The sequence below is a fragment of the Sapajus apella genome, unplaced genomic scaffold (genome assembly GCF_009761245.1).
Source record: "Sapajus apella isolate SASKATOON/1434 unplaced genomic scaffold, GSC_monkey_1.0 scaffold29, whole genome shotgun sequence".
Lineage (NCBI taxonomy): Eukaryota > Metazoa > Chordata > Mammalia > Primates > Cebidae > Sapajus > Sapajus apella.
The window spans coordinates 2290691-2306417 of record NW_022436969.1 but is presented as its reverse complement, the minus strand read 5'-3'; the positions used below and the strand labels follow the sequence as shown (position 1 = coordinate 2306417).

At 34.0% G+C, this 15727-nt stretch overlaps 1 non-coding gene across 1 annotated transcript; it reads right to left on the bottom strand.

Moving 5' to 3' along the window:
• Positions 1-13183: 13183 nt before the first annotated feature.
• On the bottom strand, positions 13184-13299 carry LOC116561621. The gene has a single exon (XR_004273519.1). It is a non-coding gene; the product is annotated as a U5 spliceosomal RNA (small nuclear RNA).
• Positions 13300-15727: the final 2428 nt, after the last annotated feature.

Here is a 15727-nt window from a genome sequence, read left to right as displayed (position 1 = left end):
AGAGAGGAAGGAAGGAAGGGAGGGAAGCAGAAATGAAGAGAAGGAAGGAAAAAGAGAGAGAAAGAAAGGAGAGAAAGAAAGGGAAATGAAAGAAAGAAGGGAAAGAAAGAAAAAGAAAAAAGAAAGAAAGGAAGGAAATAAAGAGGGAGGGAGGGAGAAAGGTAGGAAGGAAGAAAGAAAGAATGATGGCTCAAAGGAAAAGAGGAAGGAAGGAAGGCAAAAGCCCATTGACCACAAGGCTTATTTTGCATATTTTTATATACCTTTGAGCAAAATATCAGTAGGAACATTGGGAATAATGATTAACCAAAAGGACTGTATGAGAATTATATAGATAATCTGACAAACTCTCTCCTTGAGATTAGAAATTCTGATATTACTGTATATAAAATCTATAATTCAAAATCTAATGTATTCATAGCATTTCACCTACATCCTCTTCCAGTGCAAAATTCAGGGAGTTTTTCAATCGTTTCCAGCTCTTGCTATCATACATATCCTGAGGGAAGCTGTAGGTTAAAATTGTCTTTAAGCCATTATGGTTTCAGAGGAAGCTTATTCCCAAAGCATGTTATAAAACTATTAAATATTGTCTTAATTTTTCATGTTTACTATACAAATGGATGGGATAAAGCAGTAGCACCTATGTGGTAAAACCAATAGAGGTTTTCCTATGGGAGGGACCCCATACACAGCGGGGCAATACTGACTAGACCCAATTGTGTCCTAGATGTTTTTTAAAATGTCAGTTTACTTTTTTCTCTTCTTTATAACAGGACCTGATTTCTGGGAAGGGGCTTACTATAATTGATAATCCTATAAAAAATCTTCAGTAATGATTGGTGGCTACTCAGGCCATGCTTTTGTTCATTAATAATAGGTATTCTCAGGACTACTTTGGGACACATCAACTAGAAAGAAGTTACACCAAATAGTATCCATTACAGTCAGAAGCTACTGATGGTCATGTTTTAGGACCAGACGGAACTTAGTCTTCTTAAACTGCCACACAGAGTCACTAACTTCTTGTATAAATATTTAATACTTTATATCCTTCAGCTTTACAAACCTGTTGCCAAAGTATGTCTTTCTAGGTAAATGCTCAGCATTATCCTGATCCCATTCACCTCTTTTGGAGGTATGAGCATGCTGGCTCAGAGGGATGCCACCAGAATTTCATGTGCTTTGTCAAAGCTGTTGGCTTTATTCAGTATGAGTTTCTGGAGTATGCAAGTCTGGCTGCCTGACAGTGTTTTGTCCTCTCACTCCCATACCGGTGATCGCTCTATTCACACTACCAGCAGGGCCATCGTATCTCATCAGTAGCGAGGGACAAGTGTTACAGTAATACTTCATTTTATAGGAATCACTTTTCTGGTAGCTCAGGAACATTCTTAATTATGGTCAACACATGTTCTGCTTTGGCAAGACTTCATTTCACAGAGAAGTAGAATAGAAAGTTGAAATTGTATTTGAAAATTAAAATTATTAACTTATGGGTCATTTATAGTCTTTCGAAAGAGGCAAAGCTTGCAGCAGTATGCAAATGACAACAGCCTTCTGTATTATGAAACCATCCATCACTACTAAAAGCAATCTAAAAATATTTTACTTCAAAATTACATTTCCGGCCAATGTCTCACAACCAAAATTCCCAGGATCCTTTTCATCTTTTCTTCTACCTATGCAGCAGATAGGACAAATGGTTTTGCTAACCCCAGGTTCACTTTGACTCTAAGTAATTTAAACGAAATGCTGTGAGTAATTGGTAAAAACAAATCCCCATCAGAAGAACTTACACTAGTTCCTTGGAAGAAGTTTGTCACTTTTATTTGATGTTATAAGAATATATACCCGACAACTACACTATCAAAATGTCACTGGTAGTATCAGCTTAATTAAGGTAGTGTCAGCTTTTCTCTAGTTTGCACAGCGAATGTCTCAGTCTTTTATAATCAAATGGGCCAGCAAATTGGTGTTTCGTGTACTAACCTCAGTTTGTTTTCTTTTCCTAAAATGTGACTTAAATTGTTAAAACCATTCTTTAGTCATTTGATGTTAAAATAGATGGGTATATATTTTGTGTTTAAAATAAATGGGTATATATTTTGTGTTTAAAATAGATGGGTATATACTTTGTGTTTCTTTCTGTATATTTCAGTCACTTAATACCAGATGGTCTTCTAGTCCTACTCTATATATATTCAGGAACAGTTAAAATAAAACTAGCGGATATTTTGCAATTGGATTGACTAACCTATTAAATACATATAAAAGATACCAGACTTTTGGGGCACAATAAATTTTGCAGAGGGCTCTGTTTCTTTTGACAAATAAAAGGCTTATAAGTTCCGATGTATGAAATATAATAATGTTTTTAGGATGAAAATGGTTCTGTCTGGCATGTAACTGTATCATTTTTATGAACTGCAATTACATAAAATCAATGAATGTTTTATATATGTATAGTGTAACTCATTACAGGCAGCAGAAAGTATGGAAAGAATACAGTGTAGAAAAAGCGTTCAATTGTAAAGTCAAAATCTGTGCTCAGCAATGATTCAGTTATATTACACACAGAACACTATTGATGCTGGAAAGAAAACATCTGTTATTTCTATAAGGCCTTGAAAGAAATAAACGCTTCACCCCAAAATATGGCTCCCTGATATAGTGAGTATTTCAAATTAAAAACTCATAGAGATTAACAAGCACTGGAAGGGACTTTCCCCTGTATATATAAAGATAGAACTGACCCGCCATGGAGAACTGTTGATCCTTTTCCCCTCAGAATGTGACTGAGATTGGGCTCCGGGTAGTGGGGGAGGCTCAGCTCCCTGATAGGATTTGTTCTTCCAGGCTCTTGGCCCCTTACTCACCCCAAAATGGGAGGGAGGACCCCGCTGGGTGTGATGAGCTCATTTAAGTAAGTATTGGACCCCAAAGAGTTTTACAGAAAGTTATTTATTTAGGCAGAGAGAGAGAAAAATGAGAAAGAAAAGCAGTTCCCATGATGTCATGGAGGGGATCCAGAAATGGAGTCTGCACTGATGTGGGAGAAGGGGACTTTTAACCTGGAAGATATTCCCTCCCCATTCAAGTTTTCTGTCTTATGAAAGGAGTTCTTTTAAACTTCTACCAGAGTGTTTGATCTTTCTACCTTCCCACATGCCTGAAAGTTAAACAAAGACCTCTATGCTCCTGGATGGAGAAGTGGGTGAAGGTATGGCACTGGGAAGCTTCTGCCTTTGAAACTCCGCCCCCTTGTGGACCCGGGAAGAGAATACATTCCCTCATGACCACAGCTTAAGTGACACTTTTTCAAGATAATGACTGTCTGCAAAGATCACTTCAATTCCAAGAACTATTTACAAGTTAATTTCTGTTCCCTGATCCAATCATTCTCCCTAATAATCATTAATAGAATACCTATTATATTAGGTATTCTATAGAATACCTCTTAATAGAATACATCTTCTCTTCCCTTCCATAATATCTGTTTTACTGTTATAGTAGGTAGTCAGACATGTGCAGGACAAGAGAGTGTTAAATGAAGATACTCCTAAACAGGCTTTGTGTGAGCAACATGGCTGCTTATTCACCCGGGTGTGGGTGGGCTGAGTCCAAAAAAGAGAGTCAGTAGAGGGCCATGGGATAGGAGTTGGTTTTACAGGTTTGGGGTAGGCAGTATAAAGTTACAGAAGTTACAGTTTAGTGCTGTTTTGAAAGCTGCTGGGGGTGTCATAGGGTCTGGAGTCATAAGGTTGACCAAGGTCACTTACAAAGTCCAATTGCCTTGTCAGTTAAGGAACAATAGAAGAATGTCTCAAGTTAATTAGACACCACAGGGATTGATCATTCTGCCTTTTTTCATGGTCTACCAGTTACTTTAGATTTTCTAATTCTAGGAGGCCATTCAGAGGTGTACATGTGGGTCACAGGGTTTGCCTTGGCTCGACTTGGGGTATGGTCTATGGTGCAGCCAGTTTAAAGCACCTTGCAGAGAGGACCCCTCCTTACTGCACCAGGAATGTCAACCAATCTTCAGGTGATGGTGAGGCAGTTGTTAACAATTTTTCTCAAATAATAATTAGCCACAGCCAGTGCCATGGAAAGGCAGTCTCCCAATAGATGGAAAAACTTGAAGCCGGTGATCAGTACCTTCTTAATAAGGTCTTAGGAGTTGGCGAGTGGGCTCACATATGTCCATTAAAAAGGAAAATGACAGAGTATAACTGGTCTAATGACCTTGTAGGACACTCAATTGGTAAGGGAAGAATGCCTCCAATGAAGATGTGCACAATTTTGGTAATCACACGGGATATGCAGCCCCTCTCAAGTGCTGGCAGGCTATGGTGCATGCAGACAGCCCATGCCAAAGAAAGAATCAGGGGAGATGGGACACAACACCCCAGAATTATGCCAACATACAAAACCCTAGTCTAAGATCAAACCCTGCATTTGATCTCTCTTGCCTGCTTGGCCCTCTTTCTAGTATACTTTACTTCCTTCCATGCCTGCTGTAAGGCTTTTTAATAAGCTTTCGCTTCTGCTCTAAAACTTGCCTTGATCTCTCATTCTGCCTTATGCCCCTCAGATGATTCCTTTGTTCCTAAGGAGGAAAGAATTGAGATTTCTGTAGACCTGTACAGATTTGCCACTGCTAACATACTTTGGTGCCACATGACTCAGGTATGTTCCACTGCTAACATTACCAGGATCCAAGGTTCCATTCCTCTTATAACTTCTAGATGGTATACAAGCTTCTGCACTTCATTGAGAGATTGGGTCTTCATTCTGAAGACTTCTATATATACACGTTAAATAAATCTATATGGCGTTTTTTCTATTAGTCAATCAACTTCAAGTCAGTGATTTTTCAGCAAATCTTTAGAGGCCAAGGCCCTCTACTGTAGACAATTGTAGATAGATTGTATAGATAGAGGCATAGGTAAGGTATAGATAGATATAGATATAGAGCAGATAAATAACTTTCTACTCAAAGTATAACAATTTATTAGCAGACACAGGAATAATTAATTTTTTTCTAGCCGAAATCCTTTGTTGTGTGCATTTGAGTAAGACACTTTTATGTTTTCTGATTCACAAAATGTGAATGTTGGATAAGAAGACAATTAGACACATGTCACATGGAATTCTCAAGGAAGCAGTTCTCCCTAGTACCCATGTACTCAGTACTCAGAGCCATGAGCATACAGGCATAAACCACTCCACAAGTCAGTCAATATTGCCAATCATACATAATAGTATACTTAATTAATATGTAAATGTAATAGATGGAAATTGTACACCAGACAGTAACTTTTAACAACAAGAGAAAAGGAGATAGGAAAACGAATTTATGAATCAGTCCAAGAAGAGTGACGGAGACAAGAAGTGTATCCAGGCCAGATCCAGACAATCATCAACGTGTTGCCAGGAAGAGTCCTTGATTTGAGCAGAGGACTCAGAAGCAGATTCTGTGTGCACGATCGGGTCTGTCAAGGTGTCTTTGTTTCTAGGAGGCTCTGGTCAGGTTCTGGTCAAATGAGGCAGTAGGTCAGCTATATCCTCCTTTACTCTCCACTCCCTTCCCATCACTTCCCCTCACCACAGTAACTGAATGCTCCCCCATTAATCTGCTCCCCACACTGCTCCCCTATTAATCTGTCCCCCAACCTTATCTCCTTAACACTCAGGCAGCCTCTCTAAGCCCACCTCAAGCAAATGGGGCAAGGTGCTCAGGACAGGCTGGCCTCCTCCATATGCTTTCCAGGAGGAAGGGCCCTAGCAGCGCCCACCAGTGCTGTGGTGAATCTGCCCTCCCAGAATGTTGCAGTGGTGACCTGGCTGCCTGTCAGAGGTAGGTTTCTGTCCCAACATGGAGTATTTACATTTTCCAAGGAACTTGGTGTTTCTCCAATGCATGGATGGCATTTTTTCATTCCTTGTGAAAAATAATCTAAATTTTATGTTATTTTTATAATTCACTCTTACCATTTTTCCCTTAATCAATATATTGATTAATTCTATTGTGTTGGAGGTTTTTAAAAATACTGAGATTGTATGTACTTTTCCAGTGTGTTTTTATATATAATTTATTCATAGTAATGTGTTGCATGTAGCTCTAATACATTCATTTTCATTCTTATTTAAAATTCAATTATGTGAATATATAAGATTTTAAAAAATGAACCAATTAATCAAATGCCATTTAGGTTTTTGTTGTTGTTGTGAAGAACAGTGCTGCTATAAACATTCTTGTTCAAGTCTGCTCATGCAACAGTGTATAAATTGAGGACTGAAAACTGGATTATAAAGATGTAAATATTTAAAATCACAAAGATATTACTCCATATAAACATATTCCCAATATGTTTATTCCCAATATGCCGTTACTCCATATAAACATATTCCCAACTTGCATGCCTCCCCATCCCCAATCTTCTACTTAGTCTTTTTTTTTTTACACTCTGTGAATTAGATATTATCATTGCTCATATTTTATATAGACTAACTGCACAAAAATACATCTCTGTTTCCTTGATCTATATTATATTTTTGGGAAATAAATTTGTTTTTTAAAAGTATGTCTAACAGAAGCTTTCTCAGCGTAAGTTCTATGGTAATAAGTGGAGTTTTTGAAGGAAAATGTTTATTTTGCCTTTGTTCTTGAAATAGGTTTTTTGTTACAATTTAAGTATGACAGTTATTTTCTGCTCAAATTTTGAAAAAAAAATACATTACTAAATTCTGGCTTGCTTTCTTGCAACTGGAAGTGGTGCTAATCTAGTTGTCGCTTTTTTAATAGGTAATCTTTTATTTGACTTTCTAGTCATCAGTTTCTCTGCAGTGTGTGTATGTGAGAATTTTATTTTATTTTATTCTGCATTGTATAAATTATACTTTCTACCTCTGTAGCTTCATGATTTTTTTTAAACTGGTCATTGGAATCAGTTTTAGTTAATAATCTGTCATTATTTATTTAAATAGTACTATTTCTCATTCACTCGTTGTTTTCTCCATGACTCTGATTAAATATGAGGTAAAATTTCTAACTTAATTATTAATATTTTTAACCTTATTTTAAAATTTTTTATCTTATCTTTTGAGGCTCCACTTTGAGTAATTTCTTTTAATAATACTCTGGGTTCTTCTTGTTTAGCTGCTTCTAAATTTTTATTTAGCTCAAGCATTGAATTTTTAATTTAATAGGTTTTAATTACCAAGAGTTTCATTTTAGTTATTTTTCAAATCTTGTTAATCTTTTCAGAAAGTGTGTTCATGATTACTTACTTTTTATGCCATTAAATAATTACCTTGAACATTTTCTAAACATTTATTTTATTGTCTTAAGTTTGGGGGGATTGTATTAGGGTTCTCCAGAGAAACAGAAACAATAGGAGATAGGTAGATAGATAGAGACCTACATATAGATAGATAGATAGATAGATAGAGATCTGATATAGAAAAGGCAGATAGATAGATAGACCTCTATCTCTATCAGTTGATTGATTTATCTATCATTTGATCTACTTTTTTTTTGGACTTCCACACTGTGTATGTAGTCCAGTTTGATAGGGTCCCATAGGTTCCTTAGGTTCTGTTAGTTTTTTTTAAATTTTTTTAAAAAAACTTCTGTTCCTCAGAATTGATTATTTTCATTTTTCTATCTTTACATTGGCTGTTTCATCATTCCGGCTGTTCAAATATTTCTAGTGAATTTTTAATTTTAGCAATTAATATTTTTGCTTCCATGAATACTCTGGTTTCTTTTTAAGTTTTTCTTACATTATTATTATTGATATTTGCATTCTTTTCGTATATCATTTTTATGACTTTCCCATGTCTTTCATTCTTATTATTTATTATTTTTTTAGCATTTTATAACAGTTGTTTTAAAGTCTTTGTCTAGTAGATCTGCCATCAAATCTTTCTTAGGGAGAGTCTGTTCATTTTTATTTTCTTTTGAATAGATCATACTTTAATTTTTTTTTTTTTGTATTCTTTGTGATTTTTTTTTAAACTGGTCATTGGAATCAGTAAGTGTGGTAATTCTAGAATTAGCTTATCCTCTTTCCTAGGGTTTGGTGAGTTTTCTGCTTGTTTTTTTTTTTCTTTTTTAAAAAAAATTTAATTGCTATAGGTTTTTTCTGTGCTGAAGATCAGCCTGAGATGTAAACTAAGGTCTTCTTAGGTCTTTTCTGAGACTGTACCTTCTCTTAAAAACACATAATGACTTTCTAATTTTCCATATATATTTTTGTGCTTTCTAATGTCCTACTTTTCAATGTCTGACTCCCAAAAAGGGAAAACTAGAAACATGAAGGGGAAAAATAAAAAGATCTCAGCTCTTCAAATCTCTTGGATGTCACTTAGCTTGATGGACCTGATTGACCTTGAATTAGGGGGAGGTGCTTGCATCAATGCAACACAATGGCTATCACCTCTTTTTCTTCACCTCTTCTATCTAATGTGGCAATTGGTGGTCAAAGCATAAATTCCTGATATTCAGCAGATAGAGTCGTTTTTGCTAGCTGTATACAAACTGTTCCAGGAATACACAACTTCCTACCTTAAGGCTGGGAGCTAGGGAGTGGTTAGCAGCAACTGTGCTAAAGGAGAAATTGACTAAAATTAACCTCAATTTACCATCTAAGCCTTCCCTGAAATTTGCAAACACTCAACAGATTCCAGAGTTCCAAAATAGTTACATCAGACAGATTATCCCAGTGCAATTGTTGTCTGTGGGGAGACAGGTTTCTGGTGCTTCCTACTTTGCCATTTTCCCAGAATTCTCTTTCTGTATTGTCTTTAAAAATTATATCATAAATAGTTTATTTTTGAACATAAAATATAGTTTAAATTTATTTTAATAAAATTGTAGTGCATTTACTCTCTGCCTTATTCCACAAATAGGTTTTCTATTATTGATTGAAAATCAATTTGGATTGCCTATTATGTAGTAAGTTTTTCGTTTTTAAGAAATCAAAATACCTCGTCTTATTAATTGTGACATTTCCTAACACTTTTAAGTTTAGTGTTGAGCCATACTGTACTTCAAACTCCATTGTCTTCTGGCTTTATCAAGTCTTTAATTTTATATTTACTTGCTGAATATAATTTTTAAAATATGTAATGTTTATGACAGGCAAAAGAAAATCTGAGTGTCTTTATCTAAAATAATTAATATATTGTCTTAACACCATGTATTGAATAATATTTTACTCTCCATTAATTTGTAATGTTTTGTTTTGTAAATATCTTGCCTATTTTAATCTCTCCCATCTGTTTATCTCTTTATTGTATGCCGTTAGCACAGTTTATTTTTTCTGTTTTAGTACATTATAGTTCACTCATTATATCCTAGTTGCTTAAGATAAAAATTGGGAATCATTTTGACATTTTGAAATTTTATCTTTTTCTCATTTTTATTTTATGTGTCCCTACTATTGACACTATTTTCATAGCCTCAACAAATCACAGTTATAAATCACCATCATTTCTTGTCTGTTTCCTAGCAATACCCTACTAACTTTTTTTAGCTTCAAATTTTGTTTCTCTATTATGTTCTCTATAGGCTGTCAGAAGCATATCTTCAAGACACAAATCAAAACATGTTGCATCCTTGTTTAAAATGCTTTCAGTTTCTTATTGCTTTGCTACTTTGCACTGCAAATGACAAAATGTGTTTTCTATGCCCATATCTTGTCTTATTAAATGGTTTCCCTGTAGTTACTTCTACTTTTTCTTTACTAGGTTGATTATATTTATTTATGAATAAAAATATTGAAGGAAGACCATATATGAATATATTTATTACTATACTATCAATCAATGAATGTACTGACCCTATTAAGCACTGTGCTAGTGAGTGGTATTGGAAATTTGAACAAAACTCGTCCTTGATTTCAAGTAGGTAACAATCAAAAGAATGACATCTAAAATAAATAAGCACAACAAATGTTATAATAGAAATGATAGCAATTCAGTATGAAGCAATGGGAACACAAGAGAAAAGTTGATGCATTCCCTGTAAGAGATCATTCAGTAGGAAATTCCTAAAAAATAAGTAAGTTTTTTCCAGGCAAAAGAAGGTTTTTCCTGTCAAAGAAAGCCACAGGAACAAAGAGAGTTTAGTTTGAGTATAGGTAGGGAGAAAAACAAGACGTTTTCTTCCATTCAACAATTCTACAAATTTTTAAAGCATGTATTATGTGTCAGGTATTAGTATATGCACTGGGTATGAAGGAGAGAATTAAACAGCTGTGATTCCAGTCCACATGAAGCCTGCCAAATTATAAGAGAAGAGAAAAGAAGCATGGCTTTCATCCTGTAAACAATAGTGTTATCTTTGAAATGTCTTATTCTAGGGAATAAAATAAAACATGTTTGCAATTTATAAAGACCAACCCAGATGTTTTGGAGAAGAGAGGCTGAAAGGTTGGACATTGAGACACCAAATTGTTACTAACTGGTCTAACAAAGCATTACTAGTCCAAGTAATTGTTTTTCTACTTGTATTTGTTTATAATTAGTGTTTTCCTTTTGTCCTTGAAAATCATTAAAGGTAGTAAATTATCATAGCCAATAAATCAGTCAGGTAACAGATGGTTAATGGTCAGAGAAATTCAAGCACTTGCATTTCAAGTGGCTTAAGCATATTTTTTTTTTACATATTGAAAAATATTTAGTTAATGAAATCTATACATTTTTAAAAATGCAAGACCTGTGAAACAACAACCAAACTCACAGTTCTTTTTTATTTCCTGTCTTGCAGTCAGAAGACAGATAGTGCTTTGTTGTTTTAGTTTCTTAATTCAATGGTCTTCAGTTACTGTGCATTGAGTCACATGCGAGACTCCAAATTCTTTTTGTTAGAATAAATCTGCTTTGAATATTCTTCAAAGAGGTGGCATTATAAAACTTGTAGTGACTTTTTTCCTTCTATTTGTGCAGCAGGTTTTAACTATTTTATGTTTGTTTATAAATGCTGTGAACAGCTAAGGTTTTCTAAAAGTTCATACATATTAATAACAGTGAAGTTGTTTTATCACCTTAGTAACAAGTAAATCTTTATTCAATGGTACTTTACATATTTGGCTCATTTTTGGTGTCTGGTTTTGGCTTATTAATACAGTGTGTTGAATACACATGAAAGGAGTAACAGACCATATTTGTTTTAATGACACACATAATAGGCGGATCACGAAAATAGTGGTAAAATTTCAATCCCAGTATTTATAGGTCACTTGTCACAAACTACAATGTCATGGCTCTTTTAAGCCAAGGGGGAAAAAAAAGCAGCCTGAAATGCAGTCATATTTTTCAGATGTTTCTACAATAGCCATCTCTCTGGGCAACAGAATTTCTGAGGCTGTTCAAAACATAGCAATTTGTCAACAATTTGAAAATAGGTTTGTGACAAGATGTATTTATTTGACAATATAATGTAATAATAGACATACAGTAGGATGAGGATTGTAAAATAAATTATCACTGGTAAGTGTCTTTCCCTGAAATTAATTTCAGATGTGTATGGAGAGAAATTCTGATGGATGAAATGATTATGGGTGTGTAGATGGACAAAATACATGGTATTACTACTGTCCTATATCTTCCTCATACAGTTACAGAATCCAAATTAAATGGTGCTTACAAAATAGAAGAGTTTTATTCATTTCCCTTTCAATGGAAAACACAATTACAATGTGAAATTTTAAACATTTTAGTATGATATGCCAGTGAATTGAAAGAGACTGCAAATTTGGAAGTACATTAAGTCAACAAGGCAAAGGTTTTTACTGTTCTACCTCAGATATTTTCACTGTTACTTCACTTTATGCCCCTGAGTACCACAATATTATCAATATACATGCAAATATGTGTAATGATTGCCATACCTATAGAATCTAAAAATGGCCAGTAAGATTAAAATAAGCATTACATATGTATAATATTATTTAATAACATGTGCTGTTTTTAATACATGTATGTTAATTTATATACTTTTATTATAATTTTCTAATAAAATTATATAGTCCATTGGCATAATATCAAAGCAAAATGTATTAGAAACCCCTCAGAAGTATGAATTTCAAAATGCACTCAAATAAAACCTAACCAGATAATCGAGGGTTAACTTGCATTAGATATTGTTCTAAGTTTGGAGAAATAGACATAAAATGTCCCTGCTGCTTGGTGATACCAGATAAACTTAACCTTTGAATTAAAAAAAAATTATTATTTTTTATTTGGGAGAGAAGGTCTTACTCTGTCACCCACACTAGAGTGCAGTGGAGATTCATAGCTCACTGCAGCCTTGCCAACTCCTAGGCTCAAGCGATCCTCCCACCAAGGCCTCCCAAATAGTTGGAATTACAGGTCTGTGCCAACATGCCAGCCTAATTTCTAAATTTTATTTTATTGTCTCCAGGCTGGAGTGCAGTGGCATGATCTCGGCTCACTGCAGCCTCTGCCTCCCAGAATTCAAGCAATTCTCCTGCCTTAGACTCCTGAGTAGCTGGGACTACAGGTGCATGCCACCACACCTAGCTAATGTTTGTATTTTTAGTAGAGACTGGGTTTCACCATGTTGGCCAGGATGATCTCAATCTTTTGACCTCATGATCCACCTGCCTTGGCCTCCCAAAGTGCTGAGATTACAGACGTGAGGCACCATGCCTGGCCTATTTTTTTTGTAGAGATGGGGTTTTGCTTTGTTGCCCAGGCTGGTCTTGAACCCCTGGCCTTAAACAATTCTCCCACCTTGGCCTCCCAAAATGTTGGGATACAGTCATGGGCCACAGCATCCAGCTAAACTTTTACAAGATTTATTGAGATAATTTTAGATTCACTTATGGTTACAAAAATATATGGACGTCTATTGTACAGTTTACCTAGATTCTTCTAATTGTAACATCTTACAAAAGTATAATTCAGTATTGCAATCAAGATATTGACATCGATGCAATCCATTGATCTTATTTAGAATTTTCCAGTTTTAATTGTGCTCAGATGTGCTCATATGCATGTGTATTCAGTTTAATACAATTTTAATCACATGTATATGTTTGTGTATTCACTGCTGTAGTCAAAACCATACAGTCTTGATTAATATAGCTATGTAGTAAGCCTAGTAGTAAGATTCTTTCTGCTGTATTCCTTTTTTTTTTTTACATGTGACCTTGCCGAAACAAGTTCTCAAAAAATTGGATAAAGACTCAGAATTGTTCCTCTCCATGGAAATCTTAAGGAAAAGGCGAAAGATTTATGTGATCTGAAGAGAAACCAGAGTATCTGCTGTATTCTTATTTGTCAAGATTACTTTTTTAGCTATTTTATGACCAGTGTCTTACGTATTAATTGTAGAATTAGTTTGTCTATGTCTAATAAATGCCTTCTTGGGATTTTGATAGGAATTTCACTAAACAGATTAAGTTTGGGAAAACTGACATATGTACAATGTTGAGTCTTCCAAATTCTGGATACTCTATACTTCCACTTATTTAGGTCTTTGATTTTTAATAAGCATTTTGTAATTTTCAAAATATAAACACCCTACATGTTTAATTAAGTGTATACCTATGTATCTACATGTTAGTGTATAGAAATGTGACTGATTGTTGTGTGCTGATTTCTCTTCTATAACCTTTCTGAACTCTTTTATTACTTCTAGGAGATGTATTGATGTTTATTGATCCTTTAAGATTTTCATTCAGAGTCATATCATCTATTAATATGAACAATTTTATTTTTTCTTTCCAATCTTTAATAACTTTAATATCTTTGACTTGTGGTTTATTATTCACTTACATGTAATATGCTGTATTTTAGTCTATAGATACAATGTATGTATGTTTAAAAGAAGTATTTCTAGGCAATACTTGAAAATATGCACTATTTTTATGGCTTCCATTAAAGTAGACTTAATCAAGGTTATTTTGATACAATTTTTTACTTATAAAATATATTTTATATAATACGTTAAAAAATATTGAAAAAAGAACATACAAAATACTTGTACTTTTATCATGAAGGTTTAATGAATACTAGCCTTTAATTAAATGTTGAAATGAAAGAATAACATTCAAAGGAATGTTTTTAAAACTAGTGAAATGATGAGGCTGGACATTTTTCATGAGTTGGTTAACATTTTTATTTTCTGCTTTGTAAATTATCTGCTCTTACCTTTCATTCAATTTTATACTAAAGGCTTAAGTTTTGAGAGGGAGTTGTAAAATTGTCTTTCTTTTCTTCACAAAGCATTAAGAGAGGAAGTACAGAAACAAAAAAGAAAAGAAAGGGAGGAAAATCCAAAAGTTTCAACTATTTTAAAGGTATTTTGGGGTGATCCGAGCTATTCTGAGAAACAATGCTGTCTCCTTTTATCTTGGAAATCTTTTAATACTGCTGATTACCTCTAGGAATATTTTCTTTTAGATACATGTCACCAGGCAGATTTTTTTTTTTTTTTGTCATAAAGAGATGTTGAACTAGAAATTGCTACCTAAAGTATTTTTCTTTATATCAATGTTAGGGACAAACATGCACTGATTGCTTACTATATGCCACTATATATGTTTTAATATAACATTATCAGTCTAAAGCAAACTAGCTATTTTGAGAGTATTATTAGTTTTCCATGGATTCATAAATGAGTTTTATATAATAATGTTTTTCCAGAAATAAAAATATAATTTTAACATATTTCTAGGGAGTTAAGGTTTTTTAACTCTTACCCAATATGTTCCACCAGGTTTAATTTTTCCATCACATTAATTCTATATTAGGGGCTGAGGGAATGCTGCTTTGTGAAAAAAAAATCCATAAAATTATCACCTTATAATACCTATGTTGTATATTACACATATTCACACAAATGATTTTTATAGTTTAAGCACCATAAATTTAGCTACAATATTCAGTAGAAGGTATTTTCCTTATAGATCTATTTATACAAGTATCTGTAGGTTCCTTTGGTAAAAGTATCACAGAGACTACTTAAAATTACCAAACTGATAATATTACTTTTATTGGCTGTGCATTTATCTTTTGGTAAACATATGTAGTATGACACTATACATTTCTAGTATACTTTACCAGGGAATTGACAACTCTTTTCCAGATAAACAGATAGATGCTAAATTTCATTCAGTAAGGATACTAAAGGCAGCTCAATGGTGCATTAATTCAAACACAGAATGGTACCATTAGGGAATGAAAATGTTTTCTCAATCTTTTCTTTTTCTTTTTTTCACATACAAAATCTGTCTCTGTCACCCAGGCTGGAGTGCAGTGGTGCCATCACAGCTCACTGCAGCCTCAAACTTTTGCGTTCAATAAATCTGCCCACCTCAGACTCTTGAGTAGCTAGAATTACATGCACCAGATACCATATCTGGTTAACTTTTAATTTTTTCATAGAGATAGGGTCTGACTTTGTTGACAAGACTGGTCTCAAACTCCTGACTTCAAGCCATTCTCTTGCTTCAGCTTCTAAATGTGCTGAGATTATAAGCTTGAGCCTTGCCATTTGGCTTTTAATATTTTTATTTTTGAAGTTGATGACTACTTCTCTACATGGCTGCAGAGTGCTATAGTAATTCCAGGTCTACGAATATATATATATATATATATATATATATATATATATATATATATATTTAAAGGCTTACAAATAAAATTGGTGGAATAGATGACATCAGTATGAAATATGCAAAGGAAA